Source organism: Apodemus sylvaticus, chromosome 16, assembly GCF_947179515.1.
Source record: "Apodemus sylvaticus chromosome 16, mApoSyl1.1, whole genome shotgun sequence".
In the NCBI taxonomy this organism is placed as follows: domain Eukaryota; kingdom Metazoa; phylum Chordata; class Mammalia; order Rodentia; family Muridae; genus Apodemus; species Apodemus sylvaticus.
Window position 1 is genome coordinate 77,641,561 of NC_067487.1, and position 26,153 is coordinate 77,667,713.

Consider the following 26,153-nt stretch of genomic DNA (forward strand, 5'->3'; position numbering starts at 1 on the left):
GATTCCCCCAGATTTTCTTTTGTTGCTGAGAATAGTTTTAGCTATCCTGGATTTTTTGTTGTTCCAGATGAATTTGATAATTGCTCTTTCTAACTCTGTGAAGAATTGAGTTGGGATTTTGATGGGTATTGCATTGAATCTGTATATTGCTTTTGGCAAAATGGCCATTTTAACTATATTGATTCAACTGATCCACGTGGAAACTGAACAATATTCTACTCAATGATACCTTGGTCAAGGAAGAAATAAAGAAAGAAATTAAAGACTTTTTTAGAACACAATGAAAATGAAAACACAACATACCCAAATCTATGGGACACAATGAAAGCAGTGCTAAGAGGAAAACTCATAGCACTGAGTGCCTCCAAAAAGAAAATGGAGAGAGCATACATTACCAGCTTAATGACACACCTGAAAGCCCTGGAACAAAAAGAAGCTAATTCACCCAGGAGGAGTAGAAGGCAGGAAATCATCAAACTCAGGGCCAAAATCAATCAAGTAGAAACAAAGAGAACCATACAAAAAATCAACAAAACCAGGAGCTGGTTCTTTGAGAAAATCAACAAGATAGATAAACCCTTAGCCAGACTGACCAAAGGGCACAGAGAAAGTATCCAAATTAACAAACTTCGAAATGAAAAGGGAGATATAGCAACGGAAACTGAGGAAATCCAAAAAAATCATCAGATCCTACTACAAGAGCCTGTACTCAACACAACTGGAGAATCTGGAGGAAATGGACAATTTCCTTGACAGATACCAAATACCAAAATTAAATCAGGACCAACTAGACCATCTAAACAGTCCCATAATGCCTAAAGAAATAGAAGGAGTCATAGAAAGTCTTCCAACCAAAAAAAGCACAGGACCAGATGGCTTCAGTGCAGAATTCTACCAGACCTTCAAAGAAGAGTTAACACCAATACTCTTCAAACTATTCCACAAAATAGAAACAGAAGGAACACTACCCAATTCCTTCTACGAAGCCACAATTACGCTGATACCAAAGCCACACAAAGATCTAACAAAGAAAGAGAACTTCAGACCAATTTCCCTTATGAACATCGATGCAAAAATACTCAATAAAATTCATGCCAACCAAATCCAAGAACACATCAAAACGATCATCCACCATGATCAAGTAGGCTTTATCCTGGGAATGCAGGGTTGGTTCAATATACGGAAATCCATCAATGCAATCCACTACATAAACAAACTCAAAGAACAAAACCACATGGTCATTTCATTGGATGCTGAAAAAGCATTTGACAAAATTCAGCATCCTTTCATGCTTAAAGTCTTGGAGAGAACAGGAATTCAAGGCCCATACCTAAACATAGTAAAAGCAATATACAGCAAACCGGTAGCCAGCATCAAACTAAATGGAGAGAAACTTGAAGCAGTCCCACTGAAATCAGGGACCAGACAAGGCTGCCCCCTTTCTCCTTTTCAATATTGTAATTGAGGTACTAGCTTGGGCAATTCGACAACATAAGGAGGTCAAAGGGATACAAATTGGAAAGGAAGAAGTCAAACTATCATTATTTGCAGACGACATGATAGTCTACCTAAGTGACCCAAAAAACTCCACTAGAGAGCTCCTACAGCTGATAAACAACTTCAGCAAAGTGGCAGGTTATAAAATCAACACAAGCAAATCAGTGGCCTTCCTATACTCAAAGGATAAGCAGGCTGAGAAAGAAATTAGGGAACTGACCCCCTTCACAATAGCCACAAACAGTATAAAGTATCTTGGGGTGACTCTTACCAAACATGTGAAAGATCTGTATAACAAGAACTTCAAGACTCTGAAGAAGGAAATGGAAGAAGACACAATAAACTCCTAACTGACCCACTGCTCCAACTTTCATATCTATAAAGACAGGATTTTGACTCCCTCTTTGCCAGGCTAGCCATGAGTTATCCACATCTTCTGAGTATAAACTGTGTGCTCAGTGCAGGTTTTTATGGATACATCTCCCCACAAATAGCCACCATTATTAAACCTTCTTAACTTTTTCTGCTCAAAAAATCAGCCTTTTCCCCCTCACTCGCTGATATACTTCTGAAACACTGCGCTTACAAGTCGGTCTCACAGTGGCTGCTGACTGTCTCAAGGGCCTGTGAATGCGATGCACAGTAGAGATCTACTGGGGTTGACAGTGTAGGACTTACCAGGTAGGACTGTGAAATATTGTATGTGATAATTATTAATGTGTGGGCTTTTCTCTTATGTCTTGATTTTAAAACCATAAAGGTAATAGAAGAGCCTAATGCTTCTGTGTTCATGAAGCCCTTTACTCTTAATAAAGCAATCATGGGAATTGATCAGAATATAATTCATATTATACAAGGCTCTCCCATGAGTACCTTTTACTTTTTTTTTTGAGGGAAGGTAAAGAAGTTTGTGTGTGTGTGTGTGTGTGTGTGTGTGTGTGTGTGTGTGTGCGGGCGCATGTGCATTGTGCCTGTGCATCTTTGCTCTTTTGCTCAAGATGACCTTCAATTTCACAACTGTTCTGCCTCAGTCCCACAAACAGCTGGATAACAAGTGTACACACCCTACCTTGTTCTCTTGGACATTTTTAAACAGTTTGTGGTGGTTTAAAGAAATGTCTCCACACTCTCGTGTATTTGGACACCTTGTCCCCAGCTGGAAGCACCTTTTGGAGAGGTTGTAGGACTTTCAGGACATGGAAAGTTGTCGAGGAACTAGATCACTAGGGATGGGATTTGAGATGTTGTAGCTCACCCCACTTTCAGTTTGCTCCCTGTTGTCTTGGGCAGTTGGGATGTGATGTTCCAGCTCCCTGCGTTGGCCATCTGCTGCCACATCACCCCCACCACTATTGACTTTCTTCTGGAACTAAATATGAAAGCCAACGCTTTCTCCTGATGGTGGCTTTTGTCATGGCATTTTTATCACTGCATAAGAAAATAACTGCAGCACACCGTCAAACCAGAACTTGTTTTAAGATTAAGGAATGTAATATGAATTTGATTATCTGTAGTATATCTATACAATCACATGTGAATGGTCCTTTTAGTTTTCACATCATAGAGTATGAAACAAGAAATAAGCAAATGATCACAACTAATGATGAGAACCCACAGAAATGTGGGTGCTTCGCTCTATCCTGAAAGGATAGAAAAATTATAAAAACCAAACTCCAGATGGCTCCTGAGGAACAGTCAGGATGAACTCAGCAGGTGGGTCGGGGAGAGAAACCCTACTGGCAAGCAGGGTTCACACATAACAACACAGTGCATTGAAAGAATGAAGGGATTTCCATCTTGTTAGCATGTAGGTTGGGTCAGGAAGCAATGGTGAACAGGCTTCCTGAACAGGGCAAGGAACAGAGTTAGAAAACCTCTGGACTTCAAATAAAATGTATTTGGAAATCTATAAAATGCCATGATTGCCAAGGGAACAGAAAAGAAAATGTAACACAAGATATTTCCAACATTTCTGTCCCACGTGGGACCCTCTCTGAAGCCTAATTAGGTCTTAGGATGGAGGTAATAGTCCACTGTCTCTGCTCAACCCCTGCTCCTTCTGCCAATCCTGTTTTCTCCCCTTCTTTTCTACAGATGTTAATTTGCAGCTGGATCTTTGTCCAAGAGAAGCCAGCCTGTAACATGGGAATCAAGAGGGACATGAAGTAACAAACCACAGAAATGAGTTATAATTTAAATCGGGATGAGGTAATCTCAGTGAATTCTATGTGCAGACTGGTTCTTGGTTGAATGTTATACAACTCGTCCAAATAAGCCACATCATGGATGTCATGTCTTGAGGATCAAACAGTGGGTTTCATTTATGCAGACATTCAGGATGCAATTGTCTAAAAGAGCACAGAAGAGTCAGGCTAGAATTTATTGTTCAGACTATAGATTAGGGGCCAATGAATTAGCAGATTATAAAAACATGTGAGGCAAGAGAAGAAAATTGAGATTATTGGATTTCTGGACAGCAGCCTCAATTTCCAATATACCAGGTATGGTGGTGCTTCACTGTTCTCTTGATGACCATCTTTTCTTTGATATAAGCATCCCTGTTGGATTACAAAGTCACTGAAAGAAAAATCTAGGTTTACTCATCTTTCTACCTTTAAACAATGAAGAAAGGGATGAATAAAATAGTGTTGAGGAAAATCAAATGGGCAGAGTTAGCATTCCAGTTCCAAAGTTGCTCAGGGCCTCCATTTCTATCAAGTGGGATGTGGGAAGTCTGAAGACTTAGGGCTTGGGAAGTACTAAGTGTTCTGATACTCAGCTCATTTTAGATGGGTTTTAAATTTTTAAGTTAGATTTATTTACTTATTACTTTTTGTGTGAGAAAGAGAGGGTGGCCATGGGCTATATCATGTGTGCAGAGGTCAAAAGAGATATTTTAGGAGTCAGTTTCCTCCTTCTACCTTGTAGGTCCCAAGGGTCACACTCAGTCCGCCAGTCTCAGTGACAAGCACCTGTGTGTAAAGTTTTCAGATGATGGTAAGATTTGGTGTAAAGGCTTTTTTCCTTTATTTTAACCTGGCTCTTTATAAAGTCTTCTTTTTCTTTGAAAGGAACTACTGTTGAACAGTAGTTTCAAGTGACTCTCTCAGTGATGTGTAAGGATCCTCACAGCCAGAAAAACTTCTCAGAGGATAAGCAACAGAACCCAATAGCAGCTTATGGATTTCTCATTGTCCTTACTCATGCATAAAACAAGTTGGACCTCTTGTGCAGGTATTATTTCCAATGGTAACAAGTCTTTAAAAAGTCCTGCCAGTCCCAAACTCACCTTAGATTAAGTTCTCTGAATGGCTGCCTTAGTGAAGCTGTGCCAACTGTGCTGTACTCATGTCCAAAACACCTCTGCAATTCTATGGCTACACACTATCCGATTTAGAATGCACTCAGTCCCCAATCTCCCCAACAAGTATTATGCCAGTGCAATTTGATGTCTAGACTTCCTGTTTCAGTCAGGAGATTAACTGGCTTATGGTAACCCAAAGGGTAACCTTTGAATCTTATCCAAGAAGTCAACAGTTCTCAGGTTGGCCCCTTTCAGATCAAGCCATCAACCATGTGCCTAATCCCACTATCATAGCAGAATTACAGAATGGAACTTTTTCCAAGCAATTTCAGACATTGTTTTAAATATCATCGTGCAAAAAGGCATTGAAAAGACTAAATAGTGGTTAATGTTTTTAAAACAAATATTATGCCCTATAGAAACATCACATTTTTTACATATAATGAAAATTTGTGTATATACAATAAGTTTTGGAATAATGATTTACAAAATGTTAACCTCTTCTTCAGCTGATGCAATAGCTCACTCAGCTGGGTAAAACATTTATTGTCCAAAACTGTAAAACTTAGTTTGATCCCTGAAATCTCACTTCATCAAGTGTATCCAAACTCAGGCACACAGACACGAAGACACACACACACACATACCACCACCACCACCTCCACCACCACCACCAACGACGACGACGACGACGATGATAATTTAAAGCTAACCTGTTCTAGAAACCCTTCCCTTTTTTCTAGAAAATATTTCCCTCTTCTGCCATTTATTACATTCTTCAAGGTCATTTTTCTTTCTTGAGTGGGTCAACATGATTTCATTACCCCACAAAATATTCAAAATATTAAACAGTAAACTTCAGTACTGGAAACCTATTACTTGCCTCTACTCAGGAAAAGCAATTGTTTTCTTATGTGTTTTTTCTGTGTAGCTCTGGCTGTGTTCAAATTCAATATCCTTCTGCCTCAGCCTCCTGAGCATTGGAATAATAGTATGCACCCAACACCCAACTTTGTTCAGAGTTCTTTAGCCATTTTGAAGAATTTCTATGAGCTCTCAAGTTTTAACTTTACCACTGCACAATGGCTGAATGTGCACAAATCCACACTAGTACATATTCTCAGAACAACCTTACTTATGTTAGAATACACTAATCCTTGTTTTAAAACCAATAGAGGAAAGAACCTAAAATAGCTGAAAAGAACCTAAGATAATTTTATGTTCCTTACAATATTTCCAATATTTGAAACTGGTTGGATAGGAACTCTCTCAGATAGCTCCAAAAAAAGTCAGTCAGCTACAATGGGGCATGGCTGCAATTCCAGCACCCGGGAGGCTGAGTGAGATAGCTGAAGCACAAGGTGGAAGTGGGGGTGGGGCTACACAATGAGATGCCTTCTCAAAAACAAGTGGATATCTAAGCACATATTTGACTAACAGTCTGTTCTCTGTACGATAGTTCTTGTTCAGACTGCAATCACCTGAGACAAATATTGATACAGGCTCTGGACAACACTGACGTAGATGTGTGATGATTCCCAAATATATATCTGAACACTAACCCGTTATCTACTGTCCTAATAGCTCTGTTCTTTGTTATAAGCTAGACAATGCTATATACAGATGTTTTCCATGTGTGCACAATAAAGCATATACAACAGAAAAGAATAATCTTGCATTTGCAGGGTGTTGCATAACTAAGCTTCTTAATTAAGATTACATTGTCTAGTCTATCTTCCATTGCATCAGTGGATCACAGTGATAGCTTTGGTCTTTGACATTTTGTATACAAATCACAGATTGTATGATTGAAGCCTCAGACATCATGTAGGAGAAAAACAGCTTATCAGGCCTGAGAAACACAGCAGACACAAATGCTGAGCCCTCCGCTTTGAAGAGTCCGTGTAACATAAGGACACAAGCACGGAAAGCTAAGTATAAACTGTGACTCAGCTGAGCTCGTGTGAGCAACAGCACGGCGGTAACAGTGTTGAAATATTAACATTTAAGACCAAGAGGAAAATGTTCTTCTTTCCTTGTGCCAAACATTTGCATGTCAGAAAATGTCAAAAGTATACATGCTCTGTTTTCATTTACTCCACAGCTTAGGAGAGGCCATGGGGTGATCACAAGGCTACTTAGTGTCTGGAGAGGCTCAGGCAGAAGTCTGAGACTGGCTGGGGCAAAGCGGAGGAGTGTCTGAAAACCCATGCATGGCCCCCGCATCTGAAGGCTAGCCATTTGAAAAGACAGGCGCTCACCAAAGGCTTATGCTTGCCGATCTGCAGAGATTGGACTGGTGGCCATGCACCTGCTTGGTGAGTTTCGCCTCCTCTTTAGAGAAGTGGCACTCCAGGAAGTCGTGGGGGTGGGGGGTGGGTACCAGTTCATCAAAATCCAGAAGAGCCTGGTTCTGTTCCTTCTACAGGGCTAGCACGGTTTCCATGGCATCCTAAGTTTTAACACAGCCATTTTATTTATTTATTTATTTTTACATTTTTTATTCGATATATTTTTATTTACATTTCAAATGATTTCCCCTTTTCTGCCCCAGACTCTCCGAAAGTCCCATCAGCCCCCTTCCCTCCCCCTGTTCTCCCACCCACCCCTTCCCACTTCCCTGTTCTGGTTTTGCCCTATACTGCTACACTGAGTCTTTCCAGAACGAGGGGCCACTCCTCCATTCTTCTTGTACCTCATTTGATGTGTGGATTATGTTTTGGGTATTCCAGTTTTCTAGGCTAATATCCATTTGTTAGTGAGTGCATACCATGATTCATCTTTTGAGACTGGGTTACCTCACTTAGTATGATGTTTTCCAGCTCCATCCATTTGTCTAAGAATTTCATGAATTCATTGTTTCCAATGGCTGAATAGTACTCCATTGTGTATATATACCACATTTTTTGCATCCATTCTTCTGTTGAGGGATACCTGGGTTCTTTCCAGCTTCTGGCCCTTACACCAGTCAGAATGGCTAAGATTAAAAACTCAGGAGACAGCAGGTATTGGCGAGGATGTGGAGAAAGAGGAACACTCCTTCATTGTTGGTGGGGTTGCAAATTGGTACAATCACTCTGGAAATCAGTCTGGCGATTCCTCAGAAAACTGGGCACCTCACTTCCTGAAGATCCTGCTATACCACTCCTGCACATATACCCAGAAGATTCCCCAGCATGTAATAAGGATGCATGTTCCATTATGTTCAAAGCAGCCCTATTTATAATTACCACAGCCATCTTGAGAAAGCATCTGCATGTCTGGACAGTGCAGCCATGGGACTATTTTTGTGTCTTCAGTAGACACGGACTGCTTCCGTGCTTCTAATTTGACAGCTCGGGAAACAAGTAGCCCACAGCAGAGCTACGTGGCTCAGGAAAACGGTAAATGTAGGAAGCCCACAGGTGCACCTTGCCTAGGAAACTGGCAGCAGCCTCTACCCAGTGGGAGTACTCTGAGAAATCTGGGAAGCCATAGCAGGTTAGCAATATGAGGCAAAGGGAAAAATGAGACTGGCTGGTCCTGAAGTCTGAGATTATAAGAAGATAATCTTGGAGGCCAGGGCAGGAAAAACTGGAAGGAAGTTTTAAGTTTAAAGGAGAAAGTCCTGGGATGGACATGTTCCATCCAAACACTGCTGAAGCAAAAGGAGTGGATTTAGGGGCCTTGTGCATGCTACCCAGAGATAACTTTAGATAAACATGCAGCATTACCTGATGTACTTGTTCTATAAACCAAACTACTAAATCTAAAGCTCAGTTCTGAATAAAAATGTTATGATGATTCTTAATTACAGTTAGTGTGCTTTGATCCCTCACTCTTTACAACTGTTATACCAAGACCTCAGATACACTGTTTCCATGCTCCCGACACATTCTTATCAGTGCTCTCAGGATAACTGCTGTTCTTTACATCCCCACTTTAAAGAGAAAAAAGAGAGAGAAATCCCATCTTAAATATGTTCCAGTCCCAAATGGTATTGTCACTGTGATACTCCTAATGTCCAATGTTACTAAATTCAAAAATTTATAAAATTATACAATATGGCTCCTACTCAAACATCAAGAAACCTATAATCCACCCATCAGCTTGTAATGCTGCTTTATGGGACGTTACCGGGGCTCACTATAGGGCTTTATGGACTCAAAAACGGAAAGCTGACTGCAGCAATTAGCTGCTCAGAATAAAAGCCAGGCTGGAAAGTCCTTCTTGGCATTGAATTTCAAATGTTCCACTTTGAATGAAACAGATGTTGAACTTTAGATTAGTTCAATCTCCCCTAGATTTATCCTGTGCACACAGTCAGATAACACTAACATGGGCACTGACGTTACTTTCTCTTTAGGGACACCTTTCCCCAGTCCAGATTCATCTGCAATTTAAACGAGGTCTTTTCAAAGAAATAGGAGACTTTAGTTAAAAGCAGAAGAATTAGTTCAGTGGGTCTGAGCAATGGTCCATCCAATATTCTGTCTATTCTAGGGGCATAAAGGGGCATGTCATGTGAAATTCAAAAGATTAGAAATGTTCTGAAGACTTCATGACATTTCCTGTCATCTGTGAATTTAGATTAACCTTTCTTAAGGTCTGTATTTTAGGTTTTCACGATACAAAGTGCTACTAATACACCACCCTTTGAGTAAACTAATGTAGGAAACACCTTGGATTTGTAGATTCAAGAGGTGTTATCACAAATATCTATAGTATTATCTGAGATGGTTCAGATGTCTTTCTTTCGTTCATTCTTTCATTCTTTCTTTTTGTCTCATTTAGATTGCGTCCAAGTCAACCAGCCTCACCCTACAACCCCTATTCTCAGTAAAAGGCGGTATTAGCAAATGATTACTAAATATATAAGTATCAAGCTAACTAACACTTTTTCAAAAAAAAAAAAAGGACTGTTGAGTATAATTTTCTTTTATAAATGTATCAGCTTTAAAGCCTGGTGGCAGTGCTGATTTGTCACTCTAGCACACAGAAAGCAGGGGCAGTTAGATTGCTGTAAGTCCCAGGACAAGCTGGTGGACATAAAAGGTTCAGGCTAGATAGGACTCTAGAGGGAAAACCTGCCTCAACTGGAAAAATTCAAATACAGAATAAGCAAACCTAGTTTAGGAAGTCAGGAGCTACAGGGCATGTGCTGTGTAGAATGCAATATCCTTAACATGACAGAGTATAATCTGAAGGTGCACAGCGGCTGGGACGTGGATGCCCACGAAGAGTGCATTCTAATCATGCACATGTATCACCTGAGCTACTTGATGACTCTAAGTCACAACTTCCGTTTGTTTTATGACATTTATGTCAAACAAAACCTTTAAATCCGTGTGGAAAATTGGAATATATCATTATGCCAGCAACTGTGGACATCTTCTGAAAATGTTTTACTCAAAGTCCTGCTTGGAGATCTGCTGCCTCTCCACCATACCCTCAGAAGTGGATGGCTCAGGGTCTGAGAGGTCCAGCCTGCTTCTGGAAAGGCTGGACAAGGGTTATTTTGTTTTTGTTTGGGGAGGTTGTAGAAAGACATTTGTTTTTCAAAAGACTACAGGAGCAAGAAGGCGTCTAAGTGTACTGTTCATTTTCACACACCTGAGAACACCAATAGGTTTTTAAGTGCATATGAGCATTTAATGAAAGTTTAGAAAGTTTGACAGTGAGTCCTTGACTAGTACTGATCTATTTTCACACTGTCATTTTATTAAAACCTTTCTTTATGGCTCAGAACAGAAATATATAAGCAATGCTTCAAAACATTTGTAACAGCTCTATAAAGAATTCATGTGTATGCAGAAGCAAAACTTACTAATGAGAAAATTCTTTTTAAAAAGAAAACTCAGCGGGGCAGTGGTGGTGCACGCCTGTAATCCCAGCACTTGTGAGGCAGAGGCAGGCAGATTTCTGAGTTCAAGGCCAGCCTGGTCTATAGAGTGAGTTCCAGGATAGCCAGGGCTACACAGAGAAATCCTGTCTTAGAAAACAAAAACAAAAACAAACAGACAAACAAAAAAAAATCAAAAACATCCAAAAAATCTCTTTTTTAACTTAATTTTATTTTTTTACATATTCACTTTACATCCCACTCACTGCCTCACATCCCACAATCCTCCCCCCATCATACCTCCCTTTCTTCTTTGAGTGGGTGGGGTCCCCCTGGGCTTATTCCTGCACCCAGGCACTTCGAGTCTTTGTAAGGTTAGGTGCATCCTCTCCCACTGAGGCCTGACAAGACAGCCCACATCCCACAAGCTAGCAGAACACATCCCACAGACAGGCACCAGCGTTAGGAATAGCCCCTGTTACAGTTGTTCAGGACCCACATGGAGACCAGGCTGAGCATCTGCTACGTATGTGCAGGTAGGACTAGGTCTAGCCCATGTATGTGCTTTGGTTGGAAGTTCAGTCTCTGAGAACCCCATGGGTCCAGGTTAGCTGACTCTGTTGGTCTTCCTGTGGGGTTCCTATCCCCTGCACGGCCAGCAATCCTTCCTCCTATTCCTCCATAAGAGTCCCAACCTCTATCCACTGTTTGCCTGTGGGTGTCTGCATCTCTCTGAGTCAGCTTCTGGGTAGAGCCTCTCAGAGGACTACATGCTTCTGTCTGCAAGCATAACACAGTATCATTAATCGTGTTAAAAACGGGTGCTTGCCCAGAGGCAGATACGCATATCTTGTATGGTGTCTGTCAATTGGTGGCATAAACTTTGACAGCAAATAAGAATCACACAGCTTTACTCTAAAGTACTCAGTAGTTTGTTGCATGAATTTTTTTATACTATACTCACTTAATATTTTCATTAATAACAGTCACCAAGACCATAGGAGCAAAAAGCAATACAACATCATTTCTTTTTATTTCAGTAATTGAAAAAAGTAAGATAGGTCACTGATTTTAATTTAATGCTGATTTTTTAAATGGCAAAATTATCCCTGTAAACATGCTAGAAGATACTCTGACATTTGTAGCTTTATTGGTGTGACACTGTACTTTCAAGTAATTGAATAGTTCCAGTTGCACCAAAAAGATAATATCCTTAGTAGAGACTCATCAAACTGGACAGTAGTTTATCACTTACCATCCAGGAAACCTATACCTGCAACACATGTTGTTAGACTATGGTTAGGAAACCTATACCTGCAACACATGTTGTTAGTCTATGGTAATGATATGTCTGAAATTTCCTACTCAGTTCCTCTATAACAGCATTTGGTTATCCTATGTTGACTTTGATAGTTTTAGAGGTACTTTAATTTGTGATTTGAATACAAGACACTGAAAAACTGCTTATCTTCTAGGGACCTGATTTTTTGTTCAGAAGTGATGGCTTTTTCATTCTAACATGGCAGAAAGAATAGGACAGTATCTAGGCTAGTTTCATGAAGGCCATAATGTCACCCACAGCCATTAATATCTTTAGTCATTTTCCCTAAACGTTCACCATTTGTGTAGACAAACACAACACAAATCAGTACAGATGATATGTGTACTGGCTAGTTTTGTGTGACAACTTGACACAGGCTAGAGTTATCACAGAGAAAGAAGCTTCAGTTTGGGAAGTGCCTCCATGAGATCCAGCTGTGGGTCATTTTCTCAATTAGTGATCAAGTGGGTAGGGCCCCTTGTGGGTGGTACCACCTTTGGGGTGGTGCTCTTGGGTTCTATAAGAGAGCAGGCTGAGCAAGCCAGGGGAAGCAAGCCAGTAAGAAACATCCCTCCATGGCCTCTGCATCAGCTCCTGCTTCCTGACCTGCTTGAGTTCCAGTCCTGACTTCCTTTAGTGATGAACTGCAACGTGGGAAGTATAAGCTCAATAAACCCTTTCATCCCCAACTTGCTTCTTGGTCATGATGTTTGTGCAGGAATAGAAACCCTGACTAAGACAATATGGTAATATTAAAAATGCAAAAATTCAATCCTTCCAATTTTAAATGAATAATTTAAAATAAAATAATTCACTACAGTGAGAATTTCTCTTTGTAGGAACTGGATTCATCATCATAAGTCAATGTCCTTGTATATATTGTGTCTTAGTCAAACTAGGGAGCTATAATGAAATTCCATAGACTTGCTGGTTTATAAATAAAAGAATGTATTTCTCACTGCTCCAGAATACAAGACCAAATCATAAGTCGGTTATGTGTGTGTGGAGTGTCTGTGTGCTTATGGTTGTCATCCTGCTTTTCCCCACACAGTGCAATGGGAAAAGGCAAGGGAACACTCTGGGGTGCCTTATTCTTCTTTTATTGAAAATAGATTCATCCTCACAGCACCAGGCAGGCAGAAGACATCCAGGCTGAACCTGCCCCACTGTAGTGGGCGCCACTATGATGAATGAATCTGAGACAGAGAGGGCCAGCAGGATAGTGTTCAGCAGCTTCTCTCCCCTTTATTTGATATTGGTTAAAGGCTAGATGTAAATTGCCTTTATTATATTTAGGTATGTCCTTTGTATTCCTAATCTCTCCAGGACTTTTATCATGAAAGGGCATTGCAATTGTCAAAAAAAAACTTTTCTATATCTAATAAGATGATTGTGGGCTTTTCTCTCAGTTTGTTTATATGATGGATATGTTTAGTGATTTTTGTGTATTGTACCATCCCTGCATCTATGGAATAAAGTCTACATAATCGTGGTGGATGATCATTTTGAATTCACTTTGAAAGTATTTTACTGAGTATTTTTTCGCATCTATCCTCATAAGGGAAATTGGTCTGTAATTCTCTTTCTTTGTTGAATCTTTATGTGGTTTGCATAACAGAGAAACTATAGTCTCATAAAATAAATTGAGCAATGTTCCTTCTGTTTCTATTTTGTAGATTAATTTGAGGAATACTGGTATTACCTTATCTTTAAAAGATGCTAAAATCATCTGGCCATTGCCCTTTTTAGACTGAGGGACTTTAAATGACAGCTTCTAGTCCCTAGGTGGTTACAGGTCTAATTAAATTACTTATCTGATCTTGATTTAACTTTGGTAAGTGACACATATCAAAAAAGTTATTCATTACTCTTAGATTTTCCAATTTGGTGCAATACAGGGTTTTAAAGTATGTCCTTACAAAATATGTCCTTTTCTGGACTTCATTTGTTTCTCTTATTATGACCCCCTTTTTTGATTCTCATTTTGTCGGATATTCTCTCTGCCTTTTATTCAATTTAGATAATTTGTTTAATTTGTTGATTTTTTCAAAGAACCAACTTCTCTTTTCATTGATTCTTTTCATTGTTCTCTTTGTTTTTATTTTATTGATTAGTCCTGAGTGTGATTATTTCTTGCCATCTTCTTGTCTTGAGTGGGACTTCTTCTTTTCATTCTTTCTTTTGAGATTTCATGCATGTTATTAACTTGCATTTATAAGCTTGCTCCAGTTTTTTACGGAGGCCCTTACTGCTCTGAACTTTTCTCTTAGCCTGCTTGCACTAGGTACCATTAAGGTAGGGTATGTTATATATTCATTTTCATTGAATTCTAGAAAGTCTTTAATTTCTTTCTTTATCTCTGTCTCTTTTTCATTTAATAGAGTAGTTCAGTTTTTATGAGTTTGTAAGCTTTCTGCTGTTTCTGTTATTGATGGTATTTAGGTTTAATCTATGGTGGTCTGATAGGTTGCAAGAGATATTTCAATTTTTTCTATTTGTTGAAATTGGCTTTGTGACAGAGTATGTGGCCAATTTTGGAGAATGTGCTATGAGGTGATGAGAAAATATATATTTGTGTGTGTGTGTGTGTGTGTGTGTGTGTGTGTTATGTTCTATACATATCTGTTAGGTCTATTGACTTTATCACATATGGTGGTTCCAGTATTTCTGTGTTTAGTTTTTGTCTCGGTAACCTATCCATTGTTAAGAATATGGTATTGGAGTCTTCTACTGTCAGGGTATGACTGTCAATATGTGATTTAAGTTATAGCAGTGTTGCTTTGACAAATTTGGGGGCCAGGGTGTTTAAAGCACAAATGTTAAGTATTTAAATGTCACCTTGTTAGAGTTTTTCTTCATGTTAGTCTGTTAAAATGTTGACTTCTCAACGTACTAGAGATCAGTAGAGTAATCCTCAGACCTATCCCTTATCTGAACATGCATTTGGATTTCATTGGTAGTAGAAACCAGAAAGTATTCTTCAGACTTATCTCTTATCTGGACATGCATTTGGATTTCATTAGTGGTAGAGACCAGTAAACTATTCTTCAGATCTATCTCTTATCAGCCATGAAGTTAGGCTTAATTGGTGTTGTCTTGAACTTAGATGTGGTCACATCTCAAATTGTTGTAGCAAGTTTAATGTGAGGAAGTATGAGTTTTAACTGTGCCCAGAGAAACTTCTATAGTACCATTTCCCACATTCGTTCATCATGATAGGTCCATGCATGTATTTCTGAGATCTGCTTCTTCAGAACCTCAGGATTTCCAGGTCCCGTTGCACACCGGTCTGGAAGGTTGAATTGAACCCAAAACAAGTGGGGTTTAGAGTATCCTGGTCTGTTAGTAGGTGCTAGGGGCACAGGAGGGGTAGTTCTCCAGGGATTTTAGTGTTATATTTCTATTAGAAGGTATTCAATGAAATAGCTCCCTTAATCGATATTCAGTGAAACAGTTGTGTGCATACTGTTTATTCATAGTGGAGAAGGGCTATATATGAACCTTGGAGGGGAGAGAGTCCTGTGTTCAGAGGTGAGGCTGCCACCATTTTTGCTCCTGTGCCTAAGCAGCCAGCTCAGCCAGGTAGACAGGGAAACCAGAGTGAAAGATCTCTTGGGACACTGCTCACCAGGGCTCCACCTGAACCCAGGAGCTGGGCAGCCCCACAGCTGTCTGGGCACCTATCCTGCCAGGGAGCATCTGACCTGCAGGGAGTTCCACCATTAGAGGGAGTCCTGCATTCAGAGGTGACGCTGCCACCATCTTTGCTCCTGTGACAGTGGGGAGGGGCAGACTGGTAGGCAGGGATCACCAGAGTAGAGGATCACTTAGCACACACCCCCTCCAGGACTCCTCCTTCCTCCAGGAGCAAAGCAGCACCACAGCAATCTGTGCTAGGAGAAAGCAGATCACCGAGGATTGCTGAGATAGGCTTGTAGGCAAACAAGAGGGGCAAGCACCATCCAGTGAGAGCAGGACCAACTAACACCAGAGATAACCAGATGACGAAAGGCAAACATAGGAATGCTGCTAAAAGAAATCAAGGCGATATAGCATCACCCAAACCCAATTCTCCCACAACAGCAAGTCTTGGATACTCCAGCACACAGGAAAGCAAGACATGGATTTAAAATCACAGCTCATGATGCTGATGGAGGGCTTCATGTAGGGGTTCAAGAATGACATAAATACCTCCCTTAAAGAAATACAGGAGAACACAAGTAAACAGGGAGAGGCCCTTGAAGAACTAAAGAAAAACAAAAAAACAGGAGAAGGAATTGAACAAAGCCATCCAGAATCTAAAGAAAGGTAGAAACATTAATCACAAAGGGAGACTATTTAGGACATAGAAAACCTAGGAAAGAAAACAGGAGTCATAGATTTAAATAACAACAACAGAATACAAGAGATGGAAGAAATAATCTCAGATGCAGAAGATACCATAGAAAGCATTGATACAACAGTTAAAGAAAATAAAAAAATGCAAAAAGGTCCTGATCCAAAACATCCAGGAAATCCAGGACAAAATGAGAAGACCAACCTAAAGATTATAGGTATAGAAGAGAGTGAAGATTTCCATCTTAAAGGGCCAGTAAATGTCTTCAACAATATTATAGAAGAAATGTTCCCTAACCTAAAGAAAGAGATGCCCATGAACATACAAGAAGCCTACAGAACTCCAAATAGACCAGAAAAGAAATTCCTCTTGTCACATAATAATTAAAATGCCAAATGTACTAAACAAAGAAATAATATTAAAAGCAGTAAGGGAAAAAGGTCAAGTAACATATAAAGGTAGACGTATCAGAATTACACAGGACTTCTCACCAGAGACTATGAAAGCCAAAAGAGCCTGGGCAGATGTCATACAGACCCTAAGGGAACACAAATGCCAACCCAGACTGCTATGCCCAGCAAATCTCTCAATTACCATAGATGGAGAAACCAAGGTTTTTCATGACAAAAACAAATTTACACAGTATCTTTAAACAAATCCAGGCCTTCAAAGGATAATAAATGGAAAACACCAACAAAAGGAGGGAAACTACACACTAGAAAAAGCAAGAAATTAATCTTCTTTCAACAAATCCAAAAGAAGATAACCACGCAAACATAACAATTACAGCAAAAAATAGCAGGAAGCAACACTCACTATTCTATAATATCTCTTACCATCAATGGACTCAATTCCCCAATAAAAAGACATAGACTAACAAACTGGATACATAAACAAGACAATATTTTGCTTCATACAGGAAGCACATCTCAGTGTCAAAGACAAAGACTACCTTACAGTAAAAGACTGGAAACCAGTTTTCCAAGCAAATGGTCCCAGGAAACAAGCTGAAGTAGCCATTCTAATATCCAATAAAATAGACTTTCAACCAAAAGTCAACAAAAAAGACACAGAAGGACACTTTATACTCATCAAAGGAAAATCTACCAGGAAGACCTACCTCTCAATTCTGAACATCTATGTTCCAAATACAAGGGCACCTGCATTTGTAAAGGAAACTTTACTAAAGCTTAAAGCATACATCGCATCCCACACAATAAGTATGGGTGACTTAAACACCCCATTCTCATCAATGGACAGATCAGGGAAACAAACTAAACAGAGACAAAGTGAAATTAACAGGCATTTTGAACCAAATGGATTTAATCGATATCTATAGAACATTTCATTCTTTTTTAAATTGGTTGTTTTATTTATTTACATTTCAAATGTTATCCCCTTACCCAGTTTCCCCTCCAGAAACCCCCTATATCATCGCTTCGCCCTGCTTCTATGAGTGTGTTCCCTCACACACAACCCATCCTACCTCCCGACCCTGACAAACCCCTACATTGGGGCATCTAGCTTTCACAGGACCAAGGGCCTCTCTTCCCACTGATGCCTGACAAGGCCATCCTCTGCTACATAAGAACATTTAATTCTAAATCAAAAGCATCTCCAAAACTGACCATATAATTGGTCACAAAACAGATCTCAACAGATATAAGAAGATCAAACTAATTTCATGCCTCCTATCAGATCACTATGGAGTAAGGGTGGTCTTCAATAGCAAAAAAAAAAAAAAAAAAAAAAAACCAGAAAGCCCACATACACATCGAAGCTGAACAATGCTTTACTCATTGATACCTTGGTCAAGGAACAAATAAGGAAAGAAATCAAGACTTTTTAGAATTCAATGAAAATGAAGGCACAACATACACAAATTTATGGGACACAATAAAAGCAGTGCTAAGAGGAAAACTCATAGTCCTGACTGAGTGCCTCCAAAAACAAGCTGGAGAGAGCATACACTAGCAGCTTAACAGCACACCTGAAAGCTCTACAACAGAAAGAAGCTAATACACCCAAGAGGAGTAGAAGGCAGGAAATCATCAAACTCAGGGCTGAAAACCACCAAGTAGAAACAAAAAGAGCTATGCAAAGAATCAACAAAACCAGGAGCTGGTTCTTTGAGAAAATCAACAAGATAGATAAACCTTTAGCCAGACCAACCATAGGGTACAGAGATAGTATCCAAATAAACAAAATCATGAAGGAAAAGGGAGAAATAAAAACAGAATCGGAGGAAATTCCAAAAATTATCAGATCCTACTACAAAAGCCTATTCTCAACACAACTGGAAAATCTGGATGAAATGGACAATTTCCTAGATAGATACCAACTACCAAAGTTAAATCAGGAACAGATAGACCGTATAAATGGTCACATAATGCCTAAAGAAATAGAAGTGGTCATTGACAGTCTCCTAACCAAAAAAGCACAGGATGGTTTTAGTGCAAAATTATATCAGACCTTCAAATAAGACCTAACACCAATCCTCTTCAAACTATTCCATAAAATGTAAACAGAAGGAACACTACCCAACTCGTTCTATGAAGCCAAAATTTTGCTGATACCAAAATCACACAAAGATCCAACAAAGAGAACTTCAGACGAGTTTCCCTTATTAATATCAATGCAAACATACTCAATAAAATTCTTGCCAAACAAATCCAAAATCACATCAAAACAATCATTCACTATGATCAAGTAGGCTGCATCCCAGGGATGCAGGGATGGTTCAATGGAAACCTATTAATATAATCCACATAAAGAAACTCAAAGAAAAAAAACCATTACATTAGAAAAAGTCATTACATTAGATGCTGAAAAAGCATTTGACAAAATTCAGCATCCTTTCATGCTATAAGTCTTGGAAAGAACAGGAATTCAAGGCCCATACCTAAACATAGTAAAAGCAATATAAAGCAAATCAATAGCCAACATCAAACTAAATGGAGAGAAACTTCAAGCAATCCCACTAAAATCAGGGACTAGACAAGGCTTCCCTCTCTCCATATCTTTTCAATATAGTACTTGAAGTTCTAGCAAGAGAAATTAGACAACAAAAGGAGGTCAAAGGGATACAATTTGGAAAGGAAGAAGTCAAATTATCACTGTTTGCAGATGATATGATAGTATATTTAAGTGACCCAAAAACTCCACCAGAGAACTCCTACAGAGAAATGCTTTTTCTTACTCTATGAAGAATTGAGTTGGGATTTTGATGGGGATTGCATTGAACAACTTCAGCAAAGTGGCTGGATATAAAATTAATTCAAGCAAACCAGTAGCTTTCCTATACTCAAAGGATAAACAGACTGAGAAAGAAATTAGGGAAATGACACCCTTCACAACAGCCACAAACAATATAAAGTATCTTGGTGTGAGTCTAACCAAACAAGTGAAAGATCTATATGACAAGAACTTCAAGTCTTTAAAGAAAGAAATCGAAGAGGACCTCAGAAAATGGAAAAATCTTCCATGCTCGTGGAGTGGCAGGATTAATATAGTAAAAATGGCCATCTTGCCAAAAGCAATCTACAGATTCAATGCAATCCCCATCAAAATCCCAACTCAATTCTTCATAGAGTTAGAAAGAGCATTTCTCAAATTCATCTGGAATAACAAAAAACCCAGGATAGCTAAAACTATTCTCAACAGTAAAAGAACTTCTAGGGAAATCAGTATCCCCGACCTCAGTACTACAGAGCAATACTGTTAAAAACTGCATGCCATTAGTACAGTGACAGGCAGGTAAATCAATGGAATAGAATTGAAGACCCAGAAATGAACCCACACAATTATGGTCACTTGATCTTTGACAAAGGAGCTACAACTATTCAATGGAAAAAAGATAGCCTTTTCAACAAATGGTGATGGTTCAACTGGAGGTCAGCATGCAGAAGATTGCAAATAGATCCATTCTTATCTCCTTGTACTAAGATCAAGTTCAAGTGGATCAAGGACCTCCACATAAAAACAGACACACTGAAACTAATAGAAAGAAAAAAAAAAAACTGGGGAAGAGCCTTGAGCACATGGGCACAGTGGAAAATTTCCTGAACAGAAAGAACAGCAATAGCTTATACTCTAAGGTCAAGAATTGACAAATGGGATCTCATAAAATTACAAAGTTTCTGTAAGGCAAAGGACACTCTCAAAAGGACAAAATGGCAACCAACAAATTAGGGAAACAATCTTTACCAACCCTACATCTGACAGAGAGCTAATATCCAATATGAACAAAGAACTAAAGAATGTAGACTCCAGAGAGCCAAATAACCCTATTAAAAATGGGGGTACAGAGCTAAGCAAAGAATTTTCACTTGAGGAATATTGAATGGTTGAGAAGCACCTAAAGAAATGTTCAATATCCTTAGTCACCAGGGAAATGAAAATCAAAAGAACCCTGAGATTTCACCTCACACTAGTCAGAATGGCTAAGAAAAAACTCAAGAGAAAACAGATGCTAGGGAGGATGTGAAGAAAGAGGAACACTCCTCCACTGCTGGTGGTATTGCAAGCTGGTACAACCACTCTGGAAATCAGTCTGGTGGTTCCTCAGAAAATTGGGCATGATACTAGCAGAAGACCCCACTATACTACTCCTGGGCATATACCCAGAGGATTACCCAGCATATAATAAGGGCACATGCTCCACTATGTTCATAGTAGCCCTATTTATAAAAGCCAGAAGCTGGAAAGAACCCAGATATCCCTCAATGGAGGAATGGATACAGAAATTGTGGCATATTTACACTATGAAATACTACTCAGCTATTAAATACAATGATTCATGAAGTGGAGAATGTCTCCTGAGTGAAGCGACCCAGTCACAAAAGACACACATTGTATGCACTCACTGATAAGCAGATATTAGCCCAGAAGGTCAGAATACCCAAGAATCATTTCACATATCAAATGATGCCCAAAAAGAAGGAAGGAAAGGCCCCTGGTTCAGGAAAGGCTCAGCGCAGCAGTGTAGGAGAATACCAGGATAGGGCAAGGGAAGGGGGTGATTGGGGAACAGGGGGAGGGAAGAGAGGGCTTATGGGACTTTCGGGGAGGGAGATCTAGGAAAGGGAATATCATTTGAAATGTAAATAAAGAATATGTCGAATAAAAAAATTGTAAAAAAAGAAGAACCTTGGAGAGTGGAAAGGAGTTTTCAAGGTAAAATTGCAAATCACTGGATGGTAGGTAATGTACTGTGAATGCCTCATTTGTATGGAACCCCATTTCCAGGAACCCCAGGTACTTGCTGGGCAGGTTCTTAAGGGGGAGGGTAAGGAAGGGGAGGAATTTGAACTTGTAGGTTTGTCAAGAACTATGTGAACTTCTTCAGGTAGAGGGTGTGAGGGTCAGACTCCTCACATAAGTTTAGGCAGAGAGGAGGAAGCCCTGCTGGAGTTCTTCATTTTGTGCTGAACCCAGAGGAGCTATCTGGACATGGGACACTTCCATCATAAATTGGTTTTCCTCACACATGGATATTACATAGCCCACAGTGAGTATTTGTTGAGAATCTACTTATGTCTCTAGCAGGGGTTTTCTGTAATGATTTCCATCTCTTGCTAAGAGAAATATCCTTGATGTGGGTAAGAATTAGACTTATCTTTGGGTATAGGATAAATATTTAGAATGTATTGGAGATCATGCTAGTTTAGTAAAGTGGTAGATATATGTTCTCCTCTAAGATCCATGAATTCACTAATCCCAAGTTTCTACTACTAGGCATGATTTCCCTCTTGTTGAGAAGGTCTTAAGTCAAATTAGAGAGCTATTGGCTATTGCCAATATACACATTCTACTATTGCATCTTGAGGATTATTGTACTGGTAGTGGTTGGATTTCATAGACATAATAGTTGGGTAGGACTATTGGCTGCTTCCCTCTTTTAGAAGCCTCCATATTTCTGATACCATGAAAGCTGGTCCTCAGGCAGAAGGCTTCATGGTCAGATCCAACTTTGTCCTCTGAGTCCTATGCCAAACGCTATCTTTTGCAATAGGTATTTACATTTCATCTCCAGAACAGGGACAACCAAGAGTAACAAGTAGTAAACTATAATATTTTGGGAGTTTCTTGGAGAACTGTGACTAACAACTCAAAAGAAAGATTGAATGTACATCCCTGCTGTTGGGATTTTGTCCCATGGTTTGTGGATCTGGGGAATGCACTATTAGCCCAAATGAGAAATTTTATTTAAACTATATTTGTGTATGTATATATAGATTTACTTGTATTATAGTTATTTTATACATATAGATAATACTATGACTACTTATGACTTTTTAAGCCTTTTTAATGGTCATTTTCATCCTTCTGTATTTATCTCCATCCTCATCCCTAAGTATAGCGCCCACCCATTTCCCAATTTCCTCCTTCAGATAACTTGTACACTGCTCTTCAAACTCTATTCCTCGTCTCCCCACCCCCCCAAAAATGCTCCCTTTTTATTTTCCTGGTTTCTGTAGTTTCATTCATTTTCCATTTTTAAAGAAACTGATTAACTCCAGCTATCTACTAACATTTTAAAGATAGAGTGGAGATATTTTTTTGTATATTGAATAATAGTTTCTAAAATAATATTTTACTTTACAATAGGACATTTTTAGAAATGAATAGTTTTACTTATAAACCATATATACTATAACATCTTACTATCCCCAGCCTTCTTTATTCTCCACCACCTCTCCACCCACCTTCATCAGACCTGCGGATCCTGAATCAACACTGATTGAGTTCCCTTCCTGATCCATCTTCCCTACCCACTGAGCCCCATTGGGTACCCCAAGCTGCCTGAGCAGTCTACTAGGGTAGATCCACAGTGGATCTCCATTCTCCTACCAGCTCTCTGCCTACCTTCATTAGACCTGATGATTTGGAACCATGTAGCCCAAAGATACCCATAAGAGGCCAGCCATACCAGGACCACTGAAGCTAAGTCCCCTCCCAAAACCTACTACAAAAAGAATATCCAAGGACCAAAGATAGCTAAAGGCCTTCGAAAGAACATAATCAACAAAAGCCAGGGCAATATGACATCTTCAGAGCACAACTAGCCCTGGATATCCTAACACATACAAAGCTCAAGAATATGACCTTAAATCCAATCTTATAAAGATAATAGAGACCTTTAAAGTAGAAATGAATAAATCCCTTAAGGAAACACAGAAAATCGCAATTAAATAGGTAAAGGAAATAAAACTGTTCAAAACCTGAAAACAGAAATAGAAGCAATAAAGAAAACAAGCAGAAAATTCTGAAGATAGAAAACCTAGAGAAGAGAACAGAAACAATAGAAGCAGGCATCACCAACATAATGGATGGAAGATGGAAGAAAGAATCTCAGGCATAGAAGATACAATTGAAGAAATTGATATCAGTAAAATAAGATGGCAAATCTAAAACATTCCAGAATCAAAGCATCAAGGATATCTGGGACTCCATGAAAAGGCACAACCAAAGAACAGGGGGAATGGAAGAAAGTGAAAAGTCCCAGCATGAGGACCATGAAATATTTTCAACAAAATCATACAAGAAAACTTACCAAACTTAAGAAAGAGATGACTATAAACACATAAGAAGCTTATGGAGCACCAATTAGATTGGACTGAAAAAATATTCCTGGTGCATAATATGAAAACACAAAACTTACAGAACAAAGAAAAAAATCAGCAAGAAAAAAAGGCCAGGTGAATTGGAAGGAAAGAGGTCAAAGTATTACTATTTATGGATGATATGTTAATATACATTGGAAATCTCTAAAATTATATCAGCTCCTACAATTGATAAACACTATCAGCAAGGTGGCTGGATGAAAAATTAACTGAAAAAAATCAGTAGCCATCCTTTAAATAAAGATAAATGGGCTTAGAAAGAAATTTAAGAAACAACACCCTTTACAATAGCAACAAATAATATAAAATATCTTGGTGTAAATGTAACAAAGCAAGTGAAAGTTTGATATGACAAGAACTTCAAGTCTCTGAAGGAAGAGCCAACCAGGAAGACCCCCACCTGGGGATAAATCATGTCTGCAGACACAAAACCCAACACTGTTGCACAGGAGTCTAGCATGGCTTTCCTCTGAGAGGTTCCATACAGTAGTTGACTCATATGGATGCAGAGACCCACAGACAAATAGTGGATGGATCTCAGGGATTCTATGGAAGAGCTGGGGAGAAAACTGAGGGCCCTAAAGGGGATAGCAACTCCACAAGAAGACCTACAGAGTCAACTAACATTGACCCTTGGGACTGTCAGAGACTGAACCACTAGCCAAAAAACGTACACAGACTGAGCCTAGGCCTTCCCGCACATATGTAGTAGATGTGCAGCTTGGTCTTCATGTGGGTCTGAAACAACTGGAGTGGGGGCTCTCCCCAAAGTTGCTGTCTATCTGTGGGACATGTTCTTCTATCTGAGCTGCTTTGTTAGTTAGTCTTGGAATCTCTAGACTTTTGGGCTAAATTTAATTTTGATTCAAGTAAAGTAGGCGTTTTTATCCCATTAGATTAAAGTATCCTAACTCCATGGCTTATTTTCTTAATTTTTATATAGAAATCACCATAAATATCAAGGCTATCTTCCCTATAAACACCCAGAAAAATGTAGCAGGTTTACAGACCAGACATAGGATTGTTGTCATTCATTTATCCTTTCAGGTTTGTGGTTGATGGTTTTCCACGAGTTAATGGCTCCTTTAGCAGAGCACTCCGGGTAGAGGACAGAGAACTCTGGACATTTATTTATTCAGGTTGGCAATTAATATGGTTGAAATGTGGTAAAACTGACTTTGCATGCAAGAATATAAGAATAATAGGGATTTTTATCTTGAAATGACTACTTCTCTTTGTTTGCTTGCTTCTTTCTTTCCTCCTTTCCTTTTCTTTCTTTTCTTTTCTTTCTTTCTTTCTTTCTTTCCTTTCTTTCTTTCTTTCTTTCTTTCTTTCTTTCTTTCTTTCTTTCTTTCTTTCTTTCTTTCTTTCTTTCTTTCTTTCCTTCTTCCTTTTTCCTTTTTCTTCAATGTTCTTCTAGATACTGAAGTCAGAGAATCATGAGTGATATTCTGAGCTACACTTGGTAGCCAAAACCCTCATTTCCATCTTGAATACAAGAATTAAAATTAAAACAAAAATGTACAAAAGGGATGTCACTCAGTATATATGCAAAACTATTGTGACTGAATGCCATCCATGTTGTATATTACACATAGAAAAATATACACATCAGCTTTTATATTTTTCTGGGCTGGGATCTGAACTCAGACCTTGACATTTACTAGGCAAGCAATCTACAATCTACTTATAGCGAGTCTTCCAAATGTTTTAGAGTTATTTTTTCCTTTGAAGAGAAATTAGGTGTTTTCTTCCCTTCTTACCTTTTAAATAGGTCAAGATAGTGGTCCTAATTACAATTTGCTGAAAGCCTGTGTTTATACTGACACAGAATCTGACAGATATCCTGTTTGTTTGTTTTAATTTAAGGTAATTTGCTGCCCATAAAAAGTAAGAGATTAATGATCCTATAAATTGAAATCAGTTCCCCACTCACCAACTAGAGACAGTCTAATCTAGGAAGGCCCATGTTTCCCTACCAATTTGTCTCAGCAGCAACAATGCATTCGTACTCCATAATAATTCGGCCACAGGCTTCTCTCTGGAGATTGCCCACAAGGATGATAATTGAATTGATGAGTTTTGGTATGTTCAAATGAAGAGTTAGTTTGTGTAATTCGCCTTCTGGCACATGTGAGGACTTTTGTTACTGTCAGTACTACCATTTTTGAACAGTGAGACTTTATAACCCATCTCACAATCACTGATGGCCCCTTTCTCCTTATTTTCAACATGAAACTAGAATTGTT